This window comes from Mustela nigripes, chromosome 4 (assembly GCF_022355385.1).
Source record: "Mustela nigripes isolate SB6536 chromosome 4, MUSNIG.SB6536, whole genome shotgun sequence".
Lineage (NCBI taxonomy): Eukaryota > Metazoa > Chordata > Mammalia > Carnivora > Mustelidae > Mustela > Mustela nigripes.
In genome coordinates, this window is record NC_081560.1 from 6,904,700 (window position 1) to 6,931,290 (window position 26,591).

At 46.5% G+C, this 26,591-nt stretch overlaps 1 long non-coding RNA gene across 1 annotated transcript; it reads right to left on the reverse strand.

Moving 5' to 3' along the window:
* Positions 1–20,851: 20,851 nt before the first annotated feature.
* Positions 20,852–26,302, reverse strand: LOC132014861 (uncharacterized). The gene is made up of 3 exons (XR_009403477.1): positions 25,623–26,302; positions 23,280–23,387; positions 20,852–21,321 (listed from the first exon to the last, which is right to left on the reverse strand). It is a non-coding gene; the product is annotated as an uncharacterized LOC132014861 (long non-coding RNA).
* Between the last annotated feature and the right edge of the window lie 289 nt (positions 26,303–26,591).

A 26,591-nucleotide genomic window follows, 5' to 3' on the forward strand; every position in this document is an offset into this window, starting at 1 on the left:
TTCCTACAATGTACAAGAGTATCTGTTTGCTGGTGGCCTTGGCAACAGAGTGTGTGGAGTTTTGCCAAACTGATTTGTAGGACTGATGTTTCAGTGTAATTTCAAACAACATTTATACATTAGGACTGAGGTCTAAAAATCTGTTATATGTCTTAAAGCCGTTTGCATTTTGTTTTTTCTAAATGGTGTATTCTTACATTTTGTCAATTCTTTTATTGGGTTGTCGATTTTTAAAAAATTAATTTGTGGCACCTGTTTATATATTCATGAACATAGCCTTGGTCTGTGGTATAGTAGAAAGTGGTTTTTCCTCAATTCGTTTGTTTTGATTTTTTTAATGCTAAAAGGTTTATGTTTTATAAAGATGAATTTATAGGTATTTCATTTTATGATGTCTGGATTTTGTGTCACAGTTTGAAATGTCTTCCCCAATCCGAAGTAATAAAAAAAGGCTAAGTTTTCTTCTACTACTTGTATAGTTCTCTCTCTCCATTTGTCTTTTTCTTCCTACCTTCCCCCCTCCTTCCTTCTTTTCTTCCTTTTTTCCTTTTCTCCTTGTTTTTCTTTCTACTTTTGAATCTTAGATCTTTTTAGGGTCAGGATTTGTTTTAGTTTTTTAAAAAAAAATGTAATTGGCATTTTTTAATTGTTTAACCAACAGTTTTAGGTTGGATTGTTTTTGTTCTATTCCCCGTTCTAGAGAGCTGGAGTGAGCGTCATAATATACTGCCAAACAGAGTTCCAGAAATGAGTTAAATCCAGACTGGACGTGTAGCCAAGCTGGGAACCGGAATCACAGGGCGAAGCTTGGAGATCACTACTAGAGAAATACAGGAAAACAGTCTAATCACCGGAGGGAGGACAGCACTGGGAGACGTACCAGCCCAGCGAAGCAGCTGCAAACGGTGTCGGGGAGCAGGTGTACGGTGAAGGCCAAGGAGGGGGATTCAGAACCGAATCTGAGAACGCTGTTTGTTCAAAAGCCCGTTACCAGCATCATGATGCTTTCAGTGAGTCACCCGGGGCTGGATGACGGGCTAATGCCGAGTCTGAAACAACTGGAGAAAGGCTGGATGCGCGCAGTTCAGGAGGTGCTTGAAGCGCACCAGACCCTGAGACACAGGTAGCGTCGCGGCCAACGGCGTAAGTCGTGTCGGGCACACGACCGTGGCTCCAGGGAGTGAAATCAGGCGGAGGGAAAACTGCACGTTAACCAAGGAGGGCAGCAGGTCAAAGATGGCTTTGGGAGCCAGGAGCTCTCCAGGAGCCCTGGGGCAGGTGCACGTGAGGCAAGGCGAGGTGTCTAAGTCGGTGAGCGGAGAGCGACGGGACCACGGCCTGCACAACCGCGGGGCGCGTGCGGTCCAGGAGACCGGAAGCTCCAGACGGAAGTTACGTCTCCGCTGAGTGACTCCGCCCCGGAAGTCCCGCCCGATGTGCTCTGCGGGAGGTGGAAGCCAATCTTCCGTCCCTGGCAGTGGCCGGGATTTCACCGGGCGCAGAGTGGCCGCAGTGTGTGGGTGCGGGGGGCAGCCGGCCGGGCTGCTGCTGACCCAGGACGGATTCCCCGCTCTGTCCTGCAGCGTCTGTTTCCATGCAGGGAGGTTCTGGGGCTCAGGGACTTCGCTTTATCCCTGACGGCCATGACAGAGATCCCGGGAACGTCTCTCCCCTTGAGAGCTGTCAGGGGTCTTCGTCCGGGGCAACAGTACCCCAAGCTGATTCCGTTTAGAAGAGGGTTTGGGCAGATTCTTGGATTTACTCATTTATTGCATTTTTATCCCGGAAAATCTCAAACCTACAGAGAAATTTCAGGAATAGCACGACAACTCCGTAGGCCCACCCACAGACATTTAGTCGGAACGCGTCCCGGACGAGGAGCCCTCGCAAGGTGGTCACACGGGGGGACCAGACGTGCTGAAATCCGGGAGTCTGGGAAATCAGTAATGGCAGATTTCTGAGAAACGAGAGCTTTCCCTGGGCTCCGGGGACGGACTAGGAGTTGCCTTGTCAGGTTGTGGGATGTAGCTTTAGAGGACACAGGTGACTCGGGAAGGGGTTTGGGGAGCCCAGTGTCCCGCCTCCCGAGGTTCTAGGAAATGGAGTGGACACAGGCTCTCCAGCCCGTTGGACAGAACGAGTAGACTCTGAAGGCCTCTCAGGTCCCAGGGGCCCCAGAGGGCATCGACCTTTTCAGCCAAAGTCGTGGGTGTTCAGAGCTCCCATAGCATCTGTTAAGAGAGAATGCAGTCGCAGGCAGGAGTAGGGGGCCCTCCGCGTTCCCAGCAACGTTCCCTCAGATGGCCACGTGAAGCTGTCAGCCCCACCGACCCTCCCTTTTCAGAAGGTGACTCGGCCTCCTGCTCCTCAGAGAAAACAGACGCGGGTAGAGAACTCTCAACAGCCCGGCATTTCTGCACAGTTAAAATGAAAGAAGTGTTGCCTTTTCCTAAGGCTCTAATCCCATCCTCAGAGGAATCCGACACCTCAATCTCAGACTTCCAGCCTCCAGGACTGTGAAAAAATGAATTCCTGTTGCTTACGCCACCCCGTCTGTGGTACTTCATCATGGTCGCCCAAGCGCCCCGAAACATTTTATTATCACAGAGTAAAGCTGTGGCCAGTTCTTCTCCATTTCCAATGGATAGATGTTTCCTCCCTTTATACCCAATATGATGGCTCCCAGATGGTTTTGGAGTGACAATGGAGATACCTCATGAGACATCTAATTTATCTAGGGTCAGAGACCAGGTATAGGATGGACCCAGGCTTCTCATAAGGATATTTATGAGAAAGAGCCCCAAGGCCACATGGGTGGATAGTGAGCACAGGTCAGTTCAAAGCAGAGAACACAAGCTACGTGATGAAGTAGACAGCGTGGGGGACGAGGTGTAAGCTGGAGGCCTGGGTGTGACAATGCGAGGCCTAGGAAGGGGCAGTGCAGGCCAGAGTTCATGCCAGCGTCCTTTTCCACAGGTGCGCTCTCACCTGGCTGATAGCTGCACCTCAGACGGCAGGTCCCCTCCTGCTCTTTTTTTTTTTTTTTTTTAACAGATTTTATTTATTTATTTGACAGACAGAGAGAGACCGTGAAAGAGGGAACACAAACAGGGGGAGGCGGAGAGGGAGAAGCAGGTTTCCCGCTGAGCAGGGAGAAAGATGAGGGGCTCGATCCCAGAACTCTGGGATCATGACCTGAGCCGAAGCAGAGGCTTAACAAGTGAGCCACCCAGGTGCCCCAAGTCCATTCCAGTTCTAACCACAACTGAGTGATTCTGTTTTCCAGCTGGACATGTGCCCAGTTCAACACCAAGAAACATAATGATGGGGCGCCTGGGTGGCTCAGTGGGTTAAGCCTCTGCTTTCGGCTCAGGTCATGATCTCAGGGTCCTGGGACCCAGCCTGTGGGTCCCTGCATCGGGCTCTCTGCTCAGCTGGGAGCCTGCTTCCTCCTCTCTCTCTACCTGCCTCTCTGCCTACTTGTGATCTCTCTGCCTCTGTCAAATAAATAAATAAAATCTTAAAAAAAAAAGTGTAATGAGGAGTTTGTTTCTACAAGTCAGTGTGCTCCCAAGAGCAGAAGGAGAGTTGGGGAGAGGGCATATTAATTCAGTGTTTTTGAAGAAATGCGCCGTCAAGACTGTGCTGAAGCAAACATGAAAATAGTTCTTAGTGGGATGGGGTTGTGGGTAAGCGTCACGATCATTCTTTTGCATTTTGGTTTAATCTCGTTATGCTCTATTTTCGACGAACTACTTTTAGACGGTACACTGGGCTGCCGCTCTGGGAGCTAGGTTTTGGGCTCCGACTCTGTACCCAAGGACGTTCAGATTGCCGTTGCCAGGGCGACTTGCGACCTTCCTGCTACCTCCTCCTTCCTCCCACTTTTATTTAATTAAAAGAAGGTAATTTATGTTTTGCTTTGGTGGTAGTCCTGTGACATAAAATCAACTATTTTTTTAAAGATTTATTTATTTATTTGACAGAGGGATACACAGCAAGAGAGGGAACACAAGCTGGGGAGAGGGTGATGGACAAGCAGGCTTCACACTGAGCAGGGAGCCCAATGCAGGGCTTGGTCCCAGGACCCTGGGATCATGACTCCAACTGAAGGCAGACACTTAATGACTGAGCCACCAGGTGCCTCTGTGACTGGCTTCTCTGATGTAGCATGTTTTCGAAATTCATCTGTGTTGCAGTGTGTATTTGCGGCTCATTCCTTTTTTTGGCGGTGTAATACTCCACAGTGCGGCTAGACGTCATTTAGTTAATCATTTGTCTGCTGATGGACATTTGGGTTTTTTTTTTTTTTTAACCTTTTGGCTCCTGTGAAGAGTGCTGCCACGACCATGTGCGCAGAAGTATTTGGGCCCTTGATTTCAGTCTTTCAGGTATGCACCTTGTAGTTGAATTGTTGGAGCTTACAGCAACTCTGTGTATTTACTTAATTTTTAAATTTTCGAATGCTTATTCACTTTTCCTTTTTCACTGAAGAGGTAATACACATGCATTAGGAATTCAAACAGAACAAAAATAGGTTACGGGAAAAGGCAGGCTCTCTCCCACTCTGACCCCCAGCCTTTCTCCTTAGAACAATTTCTGGCTCCCAAGGGTTAACAGCTTCCTATGTATCCTTCCAGGCAATTTCTATATGCATACGAATTATATCTCCTTCCCTGTCTTACATAAATGGGAGCAATGAGTTTCTCCACTGCCCAAACCCCTCTTCTTTTTGAGTACAGTTTCACCTGTGGGTAGTCTGTAGCCAGAACGGTTGGACCCACAAACATGGGGATGCTCGCTGCTGGGGCCCAGTCTTTCTCTTCTCCCAACCCTCCCTTTATCTGTTGCTGGGTCCAGGCTGGATGATGCCTGCTTAGCTGGTCTGCATAGCCCTGTCTGGATCAGATCATCAGCTCTCATGGTCCTCCATGCAGCCCTCTGGGCGTGCAGTGGCAGGCCGGGGAGTATGTAATTATGCCGTGGAACGCCGGGGCCCAAGCAGCACTATATTCATTTATAAGTCACTGAACACACTGTTCTGGTTTGACCTACTTTGTAGTTGAAGAGCTACCAAGTAAATGAGAGACGTGGTTTACAGTGCGGAAAGCTGCTTTTCTCAGAGTCTCAAAGACTCTTTTTGTCAAAACATCTTTGTCAAAATGGCTATAAGCTTGTTAACTCTTTGAGAGCAGGACTGCGTTTTACGCATGTGTGTGAAATCCACATCTCCTGGATAATCCCTTGAGGTCTAGCAGGTGATCAGCATATGTCTGTTGTAGGCCTGAAGTGAGTTTTATTTTGAATATGAAGAAACCTCTTGAGGACATATTTAGATTTAAGATATTAAGGAAAAGGTTTGTATAGACTAACACCAATGAACAATAGCGGGATAGATCAGGTGTAGAATACAGAGCAGCACGGTTAAAGCTCCCAGGTTAATGTTGGGACATCTTTATTCTCAAAAATGGTGAAAGTCACATGTTACAGTGGGACATGAGTTGGGTGGGAGAAACAAGCAGGCTAGAACCTCATGTTCATCTGCAGGTTCAAAACTGAATGAATTTCCTCCCTGCTGAAAACCGGTCACGTACCTTTATTTTCCTCCTTGGTTAAGGGTATCAATGTCTTCACACTCTGAAAAACCAGGAATCTTGGAGATCTAGAGTCTTCTGCTCTCACCTGTATCCGGTTGGTCACCAAATCTCTCCTGCCGAGTATCTTCAAGGTCCTTAAATTTACCTAGCAATGGCCCCAGCCTTGGTTTATGATAATACAATTTTTTCCTTTTCTTTAGGCTATGGACACATTTCTGGAGAAGTCTCTTTCTGTCTCTTGTCTTGCTGTCTTCTCACTTAGTCTGTCTTAAAACCCTGATAAAACTAAACCCCCTGACCTTATACTATTTCCTGGCTTTCACCATGACAGGATGGGTGCACAGCGTGTTTCGTCGGACAGGTAACGTAGACATATCAGATGTGACAAATCATACGAGGTAAAGGACAATATGGTTCAGGTGTAAACTCTAGGGTTCCATCCCTGGGGACCCAGTTGGCAGAGAGCCGTCAGGGAAAAGTGTCTGTGCTGGTCCTGTGGGGCCTTTCTGTTCCTTACAGCCTGGTTCCTCACCAGTAGGTGGCACTCTCCTGGGCCGTGCACTCAGCACTCTGATTTCCGTGGGTCCACATGGATCTAGGACTGTAATGGAAGAGAATTCTCAGTGTCTCTGCTATTGTTCAGAGTCAAACCTCAGCTGACCAACTTTTAAGTCACTGTTCTTTCTGTCACTCCAGCTAGAACCCTTCCTTCTCGCACATGCCAGACGCATCTGGAGGCTTGACTTTTTGGTTCTGCAGAATTCTTACTCTTGCTGCCAGCTCTGGGAACACCTGAAGCCTCACCCGGGGTTCTGGACGTTACATGCTTCTTGCCCACTTTCCTACACGTGGGTTACAAGGACTTAGGTTCACCTCAGACTGATTTACCTTTTCTTCCAGAACATCATGAGCACAGTTTGAAACAACATGGCTACTGGCTACCATTAGAATCAGCAAAATCAACTGCACCCAATCATCTAAATGTTTGTTAATATGTAGCCCATTTGATCTGCTTAGAGCTTTAGAATCTTCCATAAAAAGATTTCGTGGAACTTTCTCTTCTGGAAGATGTAGAGTGATGGAGGCAACAATAATTTTAGGGCAATCTTGCTGTTTTATTACCACTAACAGCGCTTACGAATTTTAGGTTAAGGTTGATGATATAAATGCTCAAGTTGATAGATTATTTATTTATTTATTTATTGTTGAGTTGGGAGTTCCCCAGAGATGCTCCAGTTGGAGGCTCTCATTTGATGGAGCCAGAATTAGTGCTGAGTGATTTCCCCAAGGCCATGTAACTGCTGAGGTGCCTGGCCTCCCGTAGTGTCCTCCTCCTACCGCACAAAGCTAGCTCAGGAATGCTGTTTGCATAAACCATTTTTGATACACAATCTCGGTTACTGAACTCCTCTTTTGTTAAAGTTGCCATAAGTTCTCTTAATAACAGTAGTGATCATGAATGTCAAGAAGGGGGTGGGGTGTTAATGAGATGCCCTGGGAGACTGGTAAAAGTATTCATTTATCCTAGCAAGACACTCTGGCAAAAAAGCTTGTGATCTGTTCTGTTTCATGCTGGTCTTTGGAGAATTCAGAAACATCAGGCAGGCTAGAATGAAGCAAGCCCTCCATGTCTTTTAATTTTTTGGAAAGTTTCAGAGGATTGCTGAGATTTTCTTATGCCTGTAAATTCCAACGCCCTTCAAAGTTTTTGTTTAGGGATGCCTGGGTGGCTCAGTTGGTTAAGCATCTGCCTTTGGCTCAGATCATGATCCTGGGGGCCTGGGATCCAGCCCCACCTTGGGCTCCCTGCTCAGTGGGGAGCCTGCTTCTCCCTCTCCCTGCTGCTCCCCCTGCTGTGTTTTCTCTCTCTCTGACAAATAAATAAATAAAATCTTAAAAAAAATTTTTTTTTCTTTTTTTCTGCGAATCATCTGTTCTCCTCCCAGGTCACCAGGATACACTTAGAAGAGGCAGGTAATTGAAGGACGGAGTTGAGTATATTCACAGAAATGTGCAAGCACCATCCCAGTCAATTTTTGAACTTTTCATCACCCACTAAAAAGAAAGCCTGTAGCCATTAGCAGTCACTAACTATTGACCCCCAAACTTCCCTAGGCAACCATTAGTCTACTTTCTAGCTCTACGGATTAGCCTCTTCTGGACATTCCATATAAATGGAATCCTAAGTTATGTAGTCTTTTGTGACTGAATCCTTTCACTCAACCTGTCTTCAAGGTTCATCTATGTTGCTCTGTGTACCAGTCCTACATTCCTTTCTATGCCCGATAATAGTCCATCAGACTGACGGACCATGTTTTGCGTATCCATTCATCAGCCAGTGGACATTTGGGTCATTTCTACTTTTTGGCTAGTGTGAATAATGCTTCTATGAGCATCTGTGAACAACCTTTTGTGTGGACACATATTTTCATCTCCCTTGGATATATACCAAGAAGTGGAATTGCTGTGTCATATGTTAACTATGTTTACATTTTTGCAGAAGTGTCCAACAGCTGACACCACTTTGTATTCTTACCAGCAGGGCACGAGGGCTCCGGTTTCTCCACATCCTCCCTAACACTTGTTATCCTTTTATTATCACTATCTTAGTGGGTATGAAGTGGTATCTTATTGTGATTGATTTGCATATTCCAAAGTCTAATGATGTTGAGTATATTTTCATGTACTTATTAGCCATTTGTGTATCTCTGTTAGAGAAATGTCTGTTCATATCCTTTTCCTGTTTATTTTTTTTAAAAGATTTTATGTATTTGAGAGAGAAATGGGGGAGGGTGGAAGAGCACAGAAGGAGAGTGAGAGGGAGAAGCAGACCCCCCGCTGAGCAGAAAGCCGGTCCCTGGACTCGATCCCAGGACCCTGAGATCATGACCCCAGCTGAAGGCAGACACTGAACTGACTGAGCCACCCAGGAGCCCTCCTTTCCCCATTTTAAAACTGGGTTATTTATCCTTTCTTATTGAGTTGTAAGAATTCTTCATGTATTCTGGATACAAGTCCCTTATCAGTATAATTTGCAAATATTTTCTCCAATTCTTTGGGTTCTTGCTCAAACCTTTTGTAGGGCAAGAGATTTTAATTTTGATGACATCTAATTTTAATCTATTTTTTCTTTTATCTCTTGTGCATGTCCAACATTTTGGAAGATATATCTAGTTTCTCAGGGTAGAGGTAAAAGACAACTTATAGGTCTTCTGGGAAGTTTATTAATATTATTTTTTAAGGTTTTATTTTTAAGTAATCTCTATACCCTACATAGGGCTTGAACTTACAACCCCAATATCAAGAGTCACGTGTTCCACTGACTGAACCAGCCAGGCTCCCCAAGTCACGTGCTCTACTGACTGAGTCAGCCAGGCACCCCAAGAAGTTCATTGTTGATGGGACACTTTGGAGATGAGGAAACAAGACACTTAAAACTAAGACATAAGCAAAGAGAAGACAAAGAAGATTAAAAAAAAAATCATTGGCTAACTTCAGTTGACTATCAAGTTCTGTTAATCATGGTCCTGGCAGGAAGCAGATGCAATATTAAAAAGAGGGGTCTTGGGGGAGTTTAATGAAGGGACTTTCAGATAAAGGTGTTGACAGTGTTAAGGGAAACCAACAAAAGATGACAAAACATCCATAGCTGGTAGTGCTGGGAAGTTTCTATCTCAACTTGGTGAATAGGGAGGGAGCATTTACTGGAAGTTAGTTATAGGGAAGGGCTGCTCATGGGAAGCCATGACTTTTAGTAAAGGAATGTGGCCACAGCCAACCTACAGGATGCCAAGGAGGTTGCTGAAGGGATAATGCCCCCAAGTCTCTTTATTCCGGCTCCAGTATCCAGGCCAGGCCCTCTTTCAGCTGAACCCTGACTAAGAGCCTGAGGCAAGGGGGCCTGGTTGATTAGTTCATCAAAGCCAGCCATTGGGGCCACAGAACAAGATGGAGAGCAATGGCGGATGGAGAGGGGTGTGAAGGGGACTAACCAGTGTTGTCACGAGAATGGTGAGGTGGAGGCTTTGCTCCTTTTCATGGGGGGTGGGAGAGCAATCTACAGGAAGAAAGGATGAATGAGAGAAAAGACAAGTGATGCCTTCAACAGGTCTTTTAACCACCCCCCCCCCAATGGTTTCCGTCCCTGAGAATACCAGGCCCTTGGACTTGACCTTTGCAGGTAAAATTTCTCTCTCACAAGCCTCAACTCAGACGCCACCTTCTCTTTTACGTTTTTTAAAAAATTGAATGGCTGTACAAGATTACATTCGTTTCAGGTTTACCACATGGTGCCATGTTCACCATAAGTGCAATCCCCACCTGTTACCATATAACATTATTACAGTATTATTGAAGATATTCCCTCTGCTGAAATTTTCATCTCCGTGATATATTTTATAACTGGAAGTTTGTACTTCTTAGTCCCCTTTATCTATTTCATCCTAGCTCCCCTTTGACAACCGTCTGTTTGTTTGCTGTATTTAAGAGTCTGTTTTTGTTTGTTCATTTATTTTTTAGATTCTACATGTAAGTGAAGTCATGTGGTATTTGTCTTTGACTTATTTCATTTGACTTATTTCATTTACCGGAATACCTTAATACCTTCTAGTTCCATCCATGTTGCCACAAATGTCAAGATTGAATTCTTTTTCATGACTGAGTAATATTCCAGGGGTTGCGGAATGTGTGTGCATACACATCGCATCTTCTTTATCCATTCATCGATTGATGAACGGGTAGCTTTCATATCTTAGCTCTGTAAATAATTCAGATACAACCTTCTTTTTGCTGCTGTTCCTTACAATTTTCTTAGCAGTGATCTGTTGGAGATCGAATTGTCCACAAAGTGATTCTAAATTTATTCTTATTTACAAATACATCATATGGTTCTCATTGTTTAACTGAGGCAGAACCAGTTTTATTCCCTTCCTGTCTCTGCACCATCTTCACAGAGCTCTGATACTACACAACCCCTCAGCTAACACTGAGTGGATTTAGGATGAGGAATTATCCAGGCTGCTTGGAATCTGCTCATTGGAAGGGTCCTCAATGTCTTTCCATTTTTAAAGTAGCCATTTTTATGCTCCTACTCGCTGAAGACTCTGTCTCTGGGCAGGGGAGATGGGGGTGGCCTAACTGGCATTACTCCCTTCTTCATCTAACAGAGCCCTGATTTTGTTCAGAGCCTCCTCTATCCCCCACATGGCCGAATAGCAGAAGGGAAACCTGCCCTGGGCTCGAATAATTTAAGGGAAATGCATTTCCTCTTGCCAGGATCTGGTTTAGGAACGGACAGGTGACCAAGTTCTGGCTTCAGAACCTTGAAGAAGCATTGCTTGTGACATCCAAGAGAGACCTTCCTCCGTCTTTAGAGAGAAGCTTCAGCCGGTAGTGGCAGCCACTTTACAACCAGGAGGAGCAGAACTGGTTTCAAGATAAAGAGGCAGTGTGGACTGCAAAGCGGCGATTTGCAAAGATCTGGGTCCTTGCTAACATCACTGAGGGCAACCCGAAGCCTGCTTTGTCTCTGAACTTCTGTGAATGAATTTATTCCTTGTTTGAGAAGATCTTTGAGCTGGGTTTTTTGTTCTTCTGTATCCGAAAGCGGGCAAGTGCATTGACTACTTCTGCCGTGGGAGTCAAAATATGGCCGGATAGCCCCCTGAATGTTTAGACTCGCTCTGTGCCCAGAAACGTAAGGATGGTTTATACCGGAGAGAGTATACCCGTCACTCACTTAACGGGTCAAGTCTGAACATTTATCAGCTATGGCAGCTGGTCTCTGGGTACTGGGAGCTACTGTCTGTCCATGCTAGGGTCCCGTTTATGTGCAGCTCTTACTCATGACATTGGACCTGCCTTTTTTTGCTTTTTAAATAGGGTCTCCAAAATTTTAAAGATGTTTTCTTTTCCATACATATAAAAAACTCTTTGCTCGTTCGAGGTAAGGAGTGTTAAGCCCTTAAGCCCTGAACCTGGGGTAGATCAACAACAGCATTTGCCAAAGCAAAGGCATGTTTACCTAAGGGGCCTTCTACCCAGGACGCTTAGCAGGACCCGAAGCTCGCTCGTAATAGGCAGGAAATAGAGTAAATTGTGTCGTGAATTGACAGGCCAACTTCACAGTGAGATTCCTTTTGCTTTTCTTTGCAATCTAAATGGGAAGTCAGACCAGATCTTGTGTCAGTTTAAATCCACGTGGAGTGATTATTGGAGGCATTCAGTAAGCAAGGGGAGAGGGCTGGTTACGGACACATGTTCTGGTTACTTTATTTACAATTTCCGAGTACCTGTCGTTCTGGGTGAAAGAACTCCTTTTCCTCCACCTCTCCCCCTCAGTAGGAATGGATAAAGACTTTTCACTGAAGTTTGAGGGGATGGGAGATAACACACCAGAAGTAGAGGCAAGAACTAATGTGCATTTTATGGGGGGAAATCTTGGGCTGAAGAATTGAAAAAAATCATTGATAATTTATTAGGAGAGGGGGAGAAGGAAGGGGCTTGGAGCCAGGAAAATGGGAGAGAAACAATGGGTTAAGAAAAGGAAAGAATATAGGAATAGGGCCAGAAGACTGAAGTTCACCAGCGCATGATTAAGAACTATATTCACACCCGATTCACTTTTACATGGTCACGGATGGAAGGGTAGTTATGGGTGGTCCCTAAATGGAAATATCCTGCAGGATTTTTTTTTTTTTAAAGGCGGTTCAAAAAATGAAAAAAGATTTCTCTACATGATATTTATCTGAAGGCTGTGGTGTCCTGGTCAGTTGGACAATGAGTGTTTACTGCTGAAATTGAGCAGGAAGGGGCTGATATGTTTTAGAAGTCCTACAGTTTCATAGAACTGTTTTCTAATGCATTTCTTCCTTTTTTTTTTTTTTTTTTTTTTGAGGGGGGTGGGGGTGGAGTGGAGAAAGAGGGACAGAGAGAACCTTAAGCAGGCTCCATGCCCAATGTGGAGCCCAGCTTAGGGCTCAACCCCAAGATCCTGAGATCATGACCTGAGCCAAAATCCAGAGTTAGTGCTTAGCCGACTAAGCCACCAGACACCCCTCTCTGCTGCTTTTTATCAATAAATACACCTTTCTGAGACTTTGAGCATTTTTTCCAGATACAGTTTTCCTGTTTGCTCCATAGTTCCTTTATTTTCGTAGTATCTAGAATAGTGTTTCTTAATGTGGCCTGTGGGACATAGAGTGACATTAGAGTCACCTGAGAGGCTTCTTACAAGCACATGTCACGGGACTCCACACAGCCAGAATGACCCAGAATGTCAGGGGGTGGGCTACTTTTTAACCAGCACCCCCAGAAAATGTTCACAAATTCTAATCTTGAGAAACACTGGTCTAGATTTTAAGTTTCTTGAACAGGACCCCTATCATTTATTTTTGTTTCTTTCTAATGCATAGCACACAGAAGATGCTGGAGAAATGGTTTTCGGAGGTACGAATCTAAGAAAAGAGGCCAACAACTTGGCTTCAAAGCCCCTTCCTGCACTGTCCCTGCCTATCTCCAGAGTAAACCTTAGCTGCCGGTTCATAACCTCCTGTCTCTTGGGGTCTGCAGTGGTGCGGTGGGTACAGTAATAAGAAAATCCCACGGCAGGGGCTCGTCTTCATGATTGGTGCAGAGCGAATGGGGCCGGTTTCCTGCCCTGACAAGCCTGCTTCGCCAGTCATCTCCCTCCTCCGATGAGTCGCCCAAGACCATCCCTACTAGTCCCTTCTCTGCTTAAGTTTTCCAGTGTCATTGAGGTCCAGCCTGGAGACAGGATACACATGGGTTATTGGAACATGAAGAATTTCATATAAAAATGTGTTAATCATAACAGGGTAAAGAGAGAACTCTATGGCACCATGGAGTTAGCAGTAATGGCAGCTCCTAGAGTTGATGGAACAAGAACAAAGGGGAAACGTAGAATTTCAGGGGCGGGGCCCAACGCGGGGCTCAATGCCACCATGCTGAGATCACGACCTGAGCCGAAATCAGGAGCTGGTCACTTAACCAACTGAGCCACCCAGGTGCCCCTCTTTTGGGTACTTTCATCTCACTTTTCTGCTTTGGACACCTTGAAATTTAGTCCTTTTTTAGGAGTGGATTTTTCACTTTTTTTCCTGAGTTTAATTTTTTCACTCACCTTCTTTGTCGCTCTTTCCAGAGTTTCTCACTCACTGTGTTCTGTCACAGTTGCCACTACTTATTTAGTTATATTTAATTTATGAATCGCATTACCATTTTTTGTTTCCTTTTTTTTTTTTTTTGAAATTTTGTATTGGTTGATAAATGTGTTGATAAATATGTTCTTCTCATGGTAGCTTTGTGTGGAGTTTGCCTATGTCTGTTCATGTTAACTGTCTTGGATTTTTTCTTCTTCTTCTCTTTTTTTAGAGAATTATTTTTAAGTAATCTCTATGCCCCACGTGAGGCTTGAACCCACAACCCTAAGATCAAGAGTCGCATGTTCCACTGACTGAGCCAGCCAGGTGCCTCTTGAGCTTGACGTGATCTGCAGTAGCACACGTGTCTGAGGCGTGAGTGAGGGGTTGAGTAGCTTAGTAGATCCATAGCCCAGGCAGACTCTGTCAGAGCAGCAAAGCTCAGGTTCTTCAAGAAAGGACTCCTGGATTTTGGTGCTGGGAAAGGTCAGTGTGTCTATCTTCAATGGGAGAACTCCCTTGTTTCTGCTGGACCTTTAATTTCCACTGATTTTTTTTTTTTTTCACCGTTCAAAAACATCTTTTCCAAGTCCTCCTTGAAGAAGCTAAGTACTTCTAGAAATTTTCTAGGTCCTGTGATAAGCTCTAAAGAAAGCTGAGCTACATTTTGAAGGATCAATAGCCAACAGAACGTTTTCTAATCGCATTACAGTGAAATGGAAAAGGAGTAACGAATGGATTGATGAAACAGGCTCCCCTTCTTGGAAAACAAGTGACATGCTCCTGGAGGGCTTCCTAAGCATAAAAAGTAAGAAATATGTAGAACTGGGCTATGATGGAAACATGACATGTCAGAGTTTACGGGAAACCGCCGAACTAGGATTTAGAGGGAGATGTTTAGCTCAAAATTAGCTTATCAGGCAACATGGAAGTTTAAATAAAATGAATCTACAGGGGCACCTGGGTGGCTCAGTGGGTTAAGCCTCTGCCTTCAGCTCAGGTCATGATCTCAGGGTCCTGGGATCAAGCCCCGCATCGGGCTCTCTGCTCAGCAGGGAGCCTGCTTTTCCCCTCTCTCTGCCTGCCTCTCTGCCTACTTGTGATCTCTGTCTGTCAAATAAATAAATAAAATCTTAAAAAAAAAGTTTATTAAAAAATAAAATAAACCTACAAAGTGATATTTTTGGGCTTTTAGAAGTCAGTGCAGTGGAGGAAACAGCAACATGGAGGCGATTAAGAAAACCAAAAGCTGGTCCTTTGAAATGATTAAAATAGAACTCTGACAAGACGGATCAAGAACAAAAGATGAAAATGGATAAGAGAAAAAATTAGAAAGGGGAGATGAAGGCAGGCATATCAGAGATGTTTTTTCTAGTGAGTTCTATAAACCACAGAACACTGAATATTTAAAGACCTTACTGAAAGTAACAGATTCCCACGACTGCCCTCATATCCTGGCAAGAGGGGCCCTTGCCCTGGGCCTGCTTCAGGGGGCCCAACTCTGACCCTTCTCTGGCTCTGACCCTCCCCAGGTAGCCAGGGTGCCCAGAGCCAAGAGGATGTGCCCACGGGAGCCTGTCCCTTCGCATTAGACTGAGGAGGAGGGCTGTGGGGTTCTCTGTTGAAGCAGCCATGAGTTCACTTCCAGGTCTAGAGCAGGCCCTGGATGGCACATAGGCCTGTTCTCCCAAGGTGGTCAAGGGACGGCTGTTGGTGGGAGTGGAGAGGGAGTGTCCATACACACGTATAGGCAGCCTTCGTGGTTCAAGATGGAGGATGGGATGGGGAGAGAGGAGGGTGTGCCGCATGTGGGTCAGGAGCCAGGGACAGCTCCCCCCAGCCACGTACACTACGGAGTGAAACTTAAGGACTTCAGGAATTCTAAATTTGAGGGATGCCTGGGTGGACTAACTTTTGATTTCAGCTCAGGTCATGATATCAGGGTCTGGGACTGAGCCCTGCATCAGGCTCTGTGCTCAGCGGGGAGCCTGCTTGAAGCTTCTCTCCCTCTTCCTCTCCTGCCTCTCCCCCTGGTCATACATGCATACCTCCACTTGCACACTCTCTTAAACAAAGAAATCCTAAAAAAATAGAGAAATGAATTTTAAATTTGAATTGGACCTTCTAGGTTGCTAGAAAGGGATAATGGCCAAGGTTGGGTGACAGGATTTATTTAACCCTTTGTTAGCATAACTTACAACTTCAAATATTTAGAAACAGGGTATGTGGAATTCCATTTGCGTTTCTGCTGCAGGCCCTGCAATGCTGGAGGCAGACAGATTTTAGTATTTCCGATTTATGGGAAGTCATACTTTGCGGTTACGTGTTAAGCTCTGGGGAGCCGTTTGCCATTATTGGAAAGCAGACAACTCACCACCAACAATTCCATTCCTAGATACGCGCCCGGGAGTAAGGCCATGCCGAGGGCCAGTTCTGCAGTAGGAAAGAAGAGCCCGCAGCAGAACATCGCAAATCTCTTTATCACGAAACATAGGATTTAATGAAGCTTCAATCTCTTTCACTGATTACTTCCTTGATGGAGGAAGCGAAGCCTTGATGTACTACGAACAGCTCTTGGATCACGTGCTGAGCAGTGCTGTCCCGTAGAAGGTCTTGCCAATGTGCCCAAGAAGTCGTGTACCAGAATGTTTATAAGAGTTGTTGGTAATAGCAAAAATCTGGGGGCGACCTCAATGTTCAACAGCAAGAGGGTGGAAAACTAGATGGTGGTACGTTTACAGGACGGAACATAACATAGCAATGAAAAACAATGGCTCAGAATCGCATATTTCATGACGGCCGCATTTTATCAGCCTGGGATGGTGGGGAGTGGGGAGGGGAAGGCAGATGGTTTGGGAAGGAGTACACATATACGGAACACCCCTCATATAAAGTCATAAACATGCGGAAAATACTGCGTTTTATTTAGAAATACATATTTAAAGTAGTAAATACCAGGGAAGGGCTAATGGGCAATTTAAGATAAGTTACTTCTTGGGGAGGGAGATTATGAAGCACAAGTCAAATACACTGCATTGTGGGAATAAGGATTCTTGTTATTTTAGGTCTTTTTGTCTAAAAGATTTAAAACGACGTTCAGAAAATATTTCAATTTTAATTTTGGTTTGACACTTTTTGTAGAACAGATATTTTATTTTCATTCAAGCAATCAGCTCCTTGGTGTTTACCCAAGAGAACTGAAAACTTATGTCCACAGAAAAACCTGCATATGGAACTTTTTTTTTTTTTTAAAGATTTTATTTGTCAGAGAGGGGCGAGAAAGAGAGCACAAGCAGGGGGAATGGTAGAGGCAGAGGGAGAAGTAGGCTCTCTGCTAAGCAGGGACCCTGATGTGGGGCTCGATTCCAGGACCCTGGGATCTTGAGCTGAGCTGAAGGCAGCCGCTTAACCAACTGAGCCACCCAGACGTCCCTGCACATGGATCTTTATAGCAGCTTTTTTCATAATTGCCAAAACTTGGAAGCAACCAAAGTAACTTTCAGTATGTGAATGGCTAAATTCCTCTGGCATCTCAGCCAATGGAATATTACTCAGTATGGAAAAGAAAAGAAATGAACTACCAAAAAGAAAAAAAAGAAAAGAGCTACCAAGCCATGAGAAGACATGGAGGAAAAAAGTAAATGCGGATTACTAAGTGAAATAAGCCAATCTGAAAAGGCTACATGCCTAACCAGCTTTAAGGCTAAGGAAGGTAATGAAGGTAATGAAGTCAGAATTATTGATAAAAATAGCAACCAAGCAACCGAGCAACCAACCAAACAAACAGAAGTGACCTGTTGAATGTTTAGAAACGAAAGCCTGAAAACCTGGCTGGTCATTGTTCAGCGGCTGGAGTCCCAGCTCCCAGGGCCAGGTGGCGTTTGGACCCGGAAGTGCCCTTTCTCCTGCGGGTCATGGCACACGGGCGGGAGTGGCCTTGCGTGGAGGCTGTGCTTGCATTTAGGCTCCCTGAACCACAGCACTCATCGATGTCATCCTTCGCTTGACCAAAAGACAGACGATCTACCGCGATCACGCCCGATCGCCAAATCTTAATCTCTAAGGACATACATTTTCCCTAAACCACGTGGATGGATTATAAGTGTGTCTCCCTACGAAGTCTTCCCCACCTTCTGCCAAGTGAATCGAGCGGTAACTATACTGCTTTGCGCTCAGTTCACGCTCACCAGTCAGCGGGCACAGTCTGTCCTCTTATTTCCCAACTGACATCTCTGTTTGGTCCCAGTCTGGACTGTCCTTTTTTATTTTCCTTTCCAAATGGGTTTTTCCTCCTGATACTAGCTTCACACGCAGCCTTCACCAAAGGTGTTAGACACCAAGTCAGAGCAGAAGCACTTTGAGTTATTTGAACTTGAGCAGTTTTTTTTTTTTTAAAGATTTTATTTATTTATTTGACAGAGAGAGAGAGATCACAAGTAGGCAGAGAGCGAGAGGGAAGAAGGCTTCCCACTGAGCAAAGAGCCCGATGCGGGACTCGATCCCAGGACCTGGGGTGATGCCTGAGCCGAAGGCAGAGGCTTTCACCCCTGAGCCACCCAGGCGCCCCTGGACTTTAACAGTTTAAACAAAAGATCATTGTAAAAATCTTATTTTGCATGGCACACACACACACACACACACACACACACAGACACAGCTGACCCTGAGCAACCTGGGGGTTAGGGGCACTGATGTCCCTGTGCCATCAAAAATCTGCAATTAACTTTTGACACCCCAAAACTTGACTGTTACTAGCCCACTGTTGACCAGAAGCTTTACCCATAGTGTAAACAGTCAATTAACATATTTTGTAAATGTATTATATAAGTATCCTTATAATGAAAGACCCCTCCCTTAGTAGACAGATAGGATAACTAACCGCTTGTTTGCTTTTCTGTAAACCGCTGGCTTTTAGGTATAGACCAGGTTATTAATTAGGTTATTAATTGCTTATTAATCACTCTTTTGCCCTTCTGTAACCGCTTGGCTTATAGAAATAATAGAGACGCCATGATGGCATTCCTACCTTCCCCCTTCTTGTTCCCCTTTCCCGCCTCTCTCCTCCTGCGCGCAGGCCCTCAGAACCAATCAGCTTGTTCCCCCTTCCCGCCTCTCTCTTCCCGCGCGTGGGTCCTCAGAGCCAATCAGCAAACTCCACATATGCCTTTTTCAAAAGTTCTAACTGTCAACCAATCAGTTGCGCCCCACCCAAAACTTGTTTGTACCTGTCTATAAAAACCCGGCGCCACCACAGCCGGGTGTGCTCAGCTAGCAGGAGCTGCTGACCACCCGCAGGCGCGCGCTGACCACCCGCAGGCGCCTGCGTAACAATAAAGAACCTCTTGCTGATTGCATCCAGTGGCAGTGTTGGATTCTTGGGTAAGGGGATCCGCGGGTCTTTCAATAATAAAATAAGATAAAGAAAATTGTTATTAAGAAAATCATAAGGAACAAAAAATACATTCACAATACTGTACTGCATTTATTGAAGAAAAAATATGGCATATAAGTGGACCCAAGGAGTTCAAATCCATGTTGCGCAAAGGTCAACTATATTTTTTTACCTTAAAAATTCAGAATGATCTGGAGGTGCCTGGGTGGCTCAGTGGGTTAAGCCTCTGCCTTCGGCTCAGGTCCTGATCTCAGGGTCCTGGAATGGAGTCCAGCATCGGGCTCTCTGCTCAGCAGGGAGCCTGCTTCCCTTCCTCTCTCTCTGCCTACTCGTGATCTCTGTCTGTCTAATAAATAAATAAAATATTTAAAAGAAATTTAGAATGACCTGAATTTTGGAAAAGTCATACGGAATCCATAGTACATTCTAGAGACAACTACCCTTAAGTCTGTGGTGATATTCCAGGGATTTAATTAGATTCTAATCAGATCGACCCCATCCACTCCACCCATCCACTTGCTGGCCTCTTTCAAAAGACGGGATTGTGCAATGATAACCTTTTCTTACCTTTTTTAAACACACATATGCCATTTAACTATCATTCATAGTCATAGTTCAAAGAGTAATTTCATTGGTTTGCATCAAAATGCCCCTGGCCTTTCTCTTTTCTTTCCTTGGTTTGATGCTAAATAGGCCTTTCCCGACATGGGGGGCGGACCAATCACGGCCACCTGCAGCCGAGCCCTCAAAGCACTCTCTTGTTGACCCTTTAGTTCGTGCAGCTGTTTTCAAGAAAGATCTTTGAGCTCTCTCTGCCCTCTAACGACTGGCCCAGAAAAGGCTCAGCCTGGGGTGTGTGTGTCAGTTTGGGGCATTATGCCACAGAGTGTGGGCACACTGGAAAGAGCCAGAGCCTGGAAAATGGGAAGAAAGCAAGTTAGAGGCATGAAGCTAGATGAGAAGGCCTCTGGTCCCAGTGGAACTGGAAACCTGAGACCAAGACAAATCCAAAGAGGGGGCTCATACTTGCTCCAAAATGCATGCTTCGCTGCAGGGAGAGGTCTGGGAAGTCAGGCAGGGCAATGCCTGAGAGATGAAGAGGAACCAAAGGCCCGGGTCTTCACGGGGAGGACCTGAGGCACCCAGGCAAGGAAATCGGGAACTGGTGCGGGGCCTGATCCCAAAGTGTGACCAAGATGGAAGCTTCCTATGAACTTCTCCCCAAGGCAGGACCTCATCTGGGCACCAAGGCCTGATTCCTGGGCAGAGAAGAACACACCGCAGGACTATTCCTATTCCTTCTACCTTAGGGGGTAGAAATATAGTTTTTGTGCTGAAAAACGTCAAGTCACCATGACTTGGGGGTTAAGCAAAAGACAACTCAGTGGGTGGCTTTGTCAGGACTATTTTATGAAAAGAAATTCCCAGTCTCTTTCAGGCAGCAAATGGGTCTCTGTCTGTCTTCAATGTCCTATAGCCCAAGCCAGAAACAGAAATCCCGACACAACGAACACAACTGACAGCCACAAACCTCTGCTGGACGAATACACGAACGGGTTCACAAGAGGACACTAAAACAGCAGCAGGTCCATCTTAAAATCATAAAGTCATAAGCCTACCTTCTGTCTCCCCGCAGCAGTGTCAGATGCACCTCGCTCACCCCTGGACTGGACCCACACCGAGACTGCCCTCTCGCGCAGATGGAGATCCCTCCGGTGCCTTTTCCCACCGGGCAAGAGCTCTTCCCGCTCACACGAAGGCCCTGGAAATTCCCAGGGACGTTCTTCAAGGCTGAGGCTTGTGAACTCCCACTTGCATTTTGGGAAAGTCGTGACCTTTCCCAGATGCCGTCAAGGAGGGCCACAATTCACCACCAATAACTGAAATCAAGTCATGCTGATGCCCAGAGGCAGCTGGAGCGTTCGGAAATAGGATGGGTGCCTCGCTCCTGCCCACCAGATTGGCACGACTGCGAGTGAGGTCACGGCCAAGTGTAAAGCGCCGGCAGCAAACTGGAGGTGAAAGAGAGGCCAGTTGGGCAGCCTCCTCCTCCCGCTCGACATCCCCACCTGCTCCGTCTTCTCAGATTAGAATCCTAATGTGAGTTTACAGAAAGTCAGCTGGAGCTCCCCGGCCGCGTAATTCAGATCACGTTGCCTGCAGCGCTTCGAAACTCAAATAAACAGAAGGACTAATATTACTATTGAAAATGTAATTAAGAGCATTCATTGTGAAGTAGTAATGAATTATCTCACCCTCACCATATGGCTGGAACTGATTAACACCTAGAGGAAATGATCCCAAACCTCTAAAATCAGAATTAATGCCTCAGATCATAATGAGAAACTTTTTTTTTGAAAGAAAAAAAAAAGTGGTTGAGCGTTTACTACACCAAGAAGCAAAAATAAAATATTGGGGCTACCATCCTGAAAAACCCCATTTAGATTAGGGGAGTTAGGTTTGCCGTGTAGGACCATATCACAGATGCAATGTAAAGGTCGATTTAGATGTTAATCTAAGATTTACGGGTTGGAATGGTTACTTAGGCAAATGGTTTTCCCTCTATTGTTGCTCTTGTAATTATGAGGAATTAATGGGAAAGTCTGCACGCAGACTGACAGGTTCATAAATCACCAGGGATGGGCTTAGCCCATTGACTGAAATTTTTTTTTTACATAAGTTACCGGTTGAAACGCTGTTTGTTGGCAGGAAGATGATATAGTGTGATTTAATCCTTTAGGGTTAGTCAAAATGGTAGAAGTGTTTGGATTTCTGGGCAATGCCAAAAGGGTCCGCATTACAAAGGGTTCCCAGAAAGTGCAGACCCATTTAGAAGGTGGCGTTCGCTCCTGAAATGAGCACCTTCTGGAAGCACCCTGGGGAATTGTGGGATACTTGAGGCTGTGCCTGGCAGCGTCTGCTTAGCATTTGTGCCCTAGGGCCATCTGGGGAAACATAAAGAAAAAAAATTGGGGATTTTTTTTTCCTTACCAGAATCCTTTAGTTTCCTTGGTGTACTACTACAGGGGAAAGTTTAAAGGGCTCAACACTGCCCTGAGGGAAAGTGAGGGGAGAACATTTCTTTCTGCAAATGCTTCTGTGGGTGCCGGGGATCAGGCTCACCTGCAGCTTGTTGAGCTGGTAGGGCTGGCCTTCCAAGAACCTGAACGTGCAGCTAGCAACACTGACTCCAGCGTTGGCTGCTCTGTCTCCGGCCCCAGAGAAATGGGGCGACCTCACAGCATTATTTCCTAAGCTGTTTCTAGAAAGATTAACCTCTTGTCTTAGGAACACCTAACAGCTTCAAGACCAGTGGACCCAGGTGAGAGTGAGTCAGAGCATTCCCAGGGTGAAAGAAGTTATTCCCAAAGCTTCCTGGATTTGGGCCGGGGAGTGAGACATCTGGTCACCTCGTGGGGCGGAGAGCCAAAGTACAAGCCTAACTTGTTCTCGTGGCCCACGCTGGGTTCGCGGGGTATCTGTGCGTTTCTGTGATTGGTACAACACTGAGGTGTCCTCAGGTCATAAATGACAGGTGAACGCCTAAGATGATGACCCGTTAGGGAAAAATAAAGATCTCTGCTCCTAGAACCGAGAACTGGATTTCTCTTCCACCGCTGAACACCCTGCTCCTCGCTCTTGAGAGTTTTTATACTCGATGATCTTCTCATTGCTGTGACACGCGGTCCCATCAGCCAGGGCCCCATCTGGGCACATTATGACGAACTCAAACCTGGTCCGGTCACGGAGTCCTATCAAAGGACTTTATCCTGCAATCCACAAAGAGATCCAGCCAGCCTGTCATCTAACATGTCTGGAAACGTCAGTGTTGCGACAGATGGCCCCAGCTCTCTGTGCAGGCAACAATGCCCTCACCGGGCCATTGATTCTGATTGTGAAATTTAAATATCTGAACCATGCCTGATGGGCTGGGGGGAAGTGCACCTCCATTCCCCGGCGATGTGCAGATCTGTTGTCCTGGTGGAAACTGGAAGCCCAACGGCCTGCTTTATGGTGTAAGCTTGAGCTCCTGGTGTAGTGGGGCTCTGAACATGCATGGACCTGGAGGTGTGGGCTGGGCCGGGGTGGGAATTAAGTCTTCTGGCAGAAAACCAGATACTCTGCACTTACCGAAAGCAGAAGGCACTGAGGGAACAGAGAGACTGAGAGCTTGCTGGAGGAGTTGAGCAGGACAATCGATGCTTGTTCTTCCTGAGAAAGTTTCGAAAGCTTTTCACTCTAAGAAAAGTGAAAGCTGCAGTTTAATTTTAAGGAACACAATCGTTGGAAAATTCTGGACTCTTTCCAATTCCAGAGTTTTGTTGATGAAAGGGAGAGTTTGAGGTTTCCCTTTAAAGTAGAATGGGGGAGGGGACGCCTGGGTGGCTCAGACAGTGAAGCGTCTGCCTTCAGCTCAGGTTGGGATCCCAGGGTCCTGGGATCGAGTCCTGCATCAGGCTCCTTGCTCAGTGGGGAGCCTGCTTCTCCCTCTGCCCGCCACTCCCCCTGCTTGTGCTCTTTCTCTCTTGTGCTCAAATACATAAATAGAATCTTAAAAAAAAAAAAAAAACCAGAATGGGGAAAACCGGGGTTTTATTAAGTGTTGTCACCAACAGTAAAGGACTCTGTGATAGTGTGAGCCATACTTTTACTCCAAAATGTGTTTTTCTTTGCCTAAATTAGTAACTAGTTGGTATTAATGCGGTATTAGCTTATTGATACATTTATTAAGAGCTTATTTTCACAGAAAAGCCCTGTCTGATATTGTATCCTACAAGGAGAAATGCCATTATTTCCATTGGTGGCTATTTCTAACGCATCCCTAAGCAGGTGTCAGAGTTCACCTGGTGTTCAAAACCCAAATTATGAGCACAGGGCTGAGGACCCTAAGGACTCCTGCAAGCCTCAACAATTCTGAAAAGGATGGAGAGAATGAGTGCCAGCCAGGACACAAATGGTGGTGGGGGCGCGTTGGGGGTTGGGCAGGAAGATCCTCTATCGCCTAGCATCTCTGGCACTTCCGAGGACTTGGATCTGTTGGCAGTATTCACACAGATGAACTCACAGTGTCACAGCTGAGCTATCAACAATAAAATCAAAACCAAAATATACTTAGGAACAACCCTTAGTATTTATCCCTTGGAACACTTCCTTTTCTCATTGATTACATATGTCTTTGAACTTTGCCTGGTGTTAAAGACTAAACATGTTTATAGTTACTTGCTTATATTGATGAATTTTTTTAAAAAAGGTTTATTTATTAGAGAGAGAGAGAGAGCATGAGCAGGAGGGTCAGAGGGGGAGGGAGAGAGACTCTTAAGCAGATTCCATGCCGACCGCAGAGCCTGGTTCAGACTTGATCTCATGACCCTGAGATCAGGACTCCAGCTGAAATCAAGAGGCAGATCCCTAACCGACTATGCTGCTCAGTTACCCTGAAAGATTTCAGTTTAAGTAATCTGTACCCCTAATGTGGGGCTCGAACTCATGACCTTGAGATCAAGCATCATGCATTCTACCAACTGAGCCAACCAGTTATCAGGTGCCACTCTGATAAATTCAAAGAGTATAAGACACCATTTCAGAAACAAGTTACAGCAGTCTCTAGGATAGGAACACCTGGCTTGGAACCCTCCCAATATAGGTACAAGGGTACAACCCCCAACTAGGAGTCCAGGGTGCAAGGTACAGCCAATCCCTTTCCTCCCATCCAAGTACTAACCAGGGCCCACCCTGCTTAGCTTCCAAGATCAGACGAGATCTGGCCCGTTCAGGGTGGTATGGCTGTAAGACCAGCCAATCCCTTTCCTTAAGGGACTGATGGTTGTATGGGAAGGCAGTGGTGCTGTGGACAGGTCCATGTGTTCTTCTGCCATAGGGTTACAGCCCTCTGTGGGTTAGATTGCCCCAAACAGCCCTGCTTCTATTCTGGGCTTTGGCCGTGGGGGCCTGGGCTGGGGGTGGGGGATGCCCCGCGGCCTGGGGTTCTGGTGGGAGAGGTCTCCCAGGAGCGGCTGAGCAGCTGCTCTCTCTCTCTTGCCATCCTCGAGGGCCTCTTCCTCCTCCTTCTCTTTCTTCCCTTCTCCCCACTGGAGGCCTTTTCCAGCCTCAAAATTGGCACAAGTTGGCCTCGGCCAGGGCAGAAACCCTGCCCAGAACATTTTCATTGTCATTTAAAAAACCGGTATCTAAGATTTTTTTTTAAAAGATTTTATTTATTTATTTGGCAGAGAGAGAGATCACAAATAGGCAGAGAGGCAGGCAGAGAGAGAGGGGGTTGGGGGAAGCAGGCTCCCCACTGAGCGGAGAGCCCAACGCAGGGCTGGATCCCCAGGACCCTGGGATCATGACCTGAGCCCACTGAGCCACCCAGGCATCTGATATCTAATATTTCTTGAGCTCTTTAAGGCTAAGTGATTCCAGTGAATCATCCCCCAACCACCTAATCTGGACAATTCCAGGCCAGTAACTTACTGCTTGTCCTCCGGTGACAGGGCTCACTAGCGGAGTAGCTGTTCACATCGCTCTGGAGGAAAGGAAAGACATCTCAGCCTCATCTTCATCGGGACAGAAGGAGTTAGACTTGCCTTGGCTAAGCCTGATGTGGCCTGAAATGCCGTGTCCCATTCAGGGTGTTACTTCAGGCCGAATAAGTCAGATACTGGGGCAGCTAGTGTTTGTGCATGACTGTCCTGTGGGAATCCGCAGGCCGGATCGCACTGCGGGCCGGAGCGGAGTTTCCCCGGAATGCGGTGGGCAGTCCCACCAGCAGCGGTTCTGGGAGGAGGGAACCCTGGGACAGGGAGCCGCTGGGCCCTGGCCTGGGACAGGGCGGGAGGAGCCGTCGCTCTCTGGGCCTCACGGGGGGCTCAGCCCAACGCCTGGGGAGGGTTCTGGGCCGTGACTTCGGAGAGTCAGATTTGTAGATTTGTAGTCACGTTTGTAGATCCAAGTTTTAAAGGATTTCCCTCCTGCAGTCCCTTCTAGGACCCCCAGGGGGAGCGGACATCTGTTGTGTGGCCTTCTGGAAATTCGTTTGTACCCTTCTCCGGAAATGACACCTTCCATTCTCTTCAGGCGGTCGGATCCCCACACATTCCGCGGGTTTCAGCCAGGCCGCCCCCTCCCGCGGCTTCAGGGTGCGCGGGGGCCCAGACCTGACCCGGGACCGCGCGGCGCACCCCTGACCACACTGATTGGCTCATGGCTGAGCACGTGACGCCAGCTGGGCCAATCCGAGCCAGCCTCAGAATGGGCCGGGACTGCTGTGAAGACGTCATCGTCTACACCCTGGGCTGGGCGAGTCTGGAGCTGCCGGGGGTCTCCAGCGGGTGAACAGAGCCCAGTCCAGCAGGGCAGCCGAGTCCTGAGGACATCCGTGAACCTCCGAATCCCGCCACGACCAAACTGAGATGGTGCCTGCGGTTTTTCCGTTACGGGAGG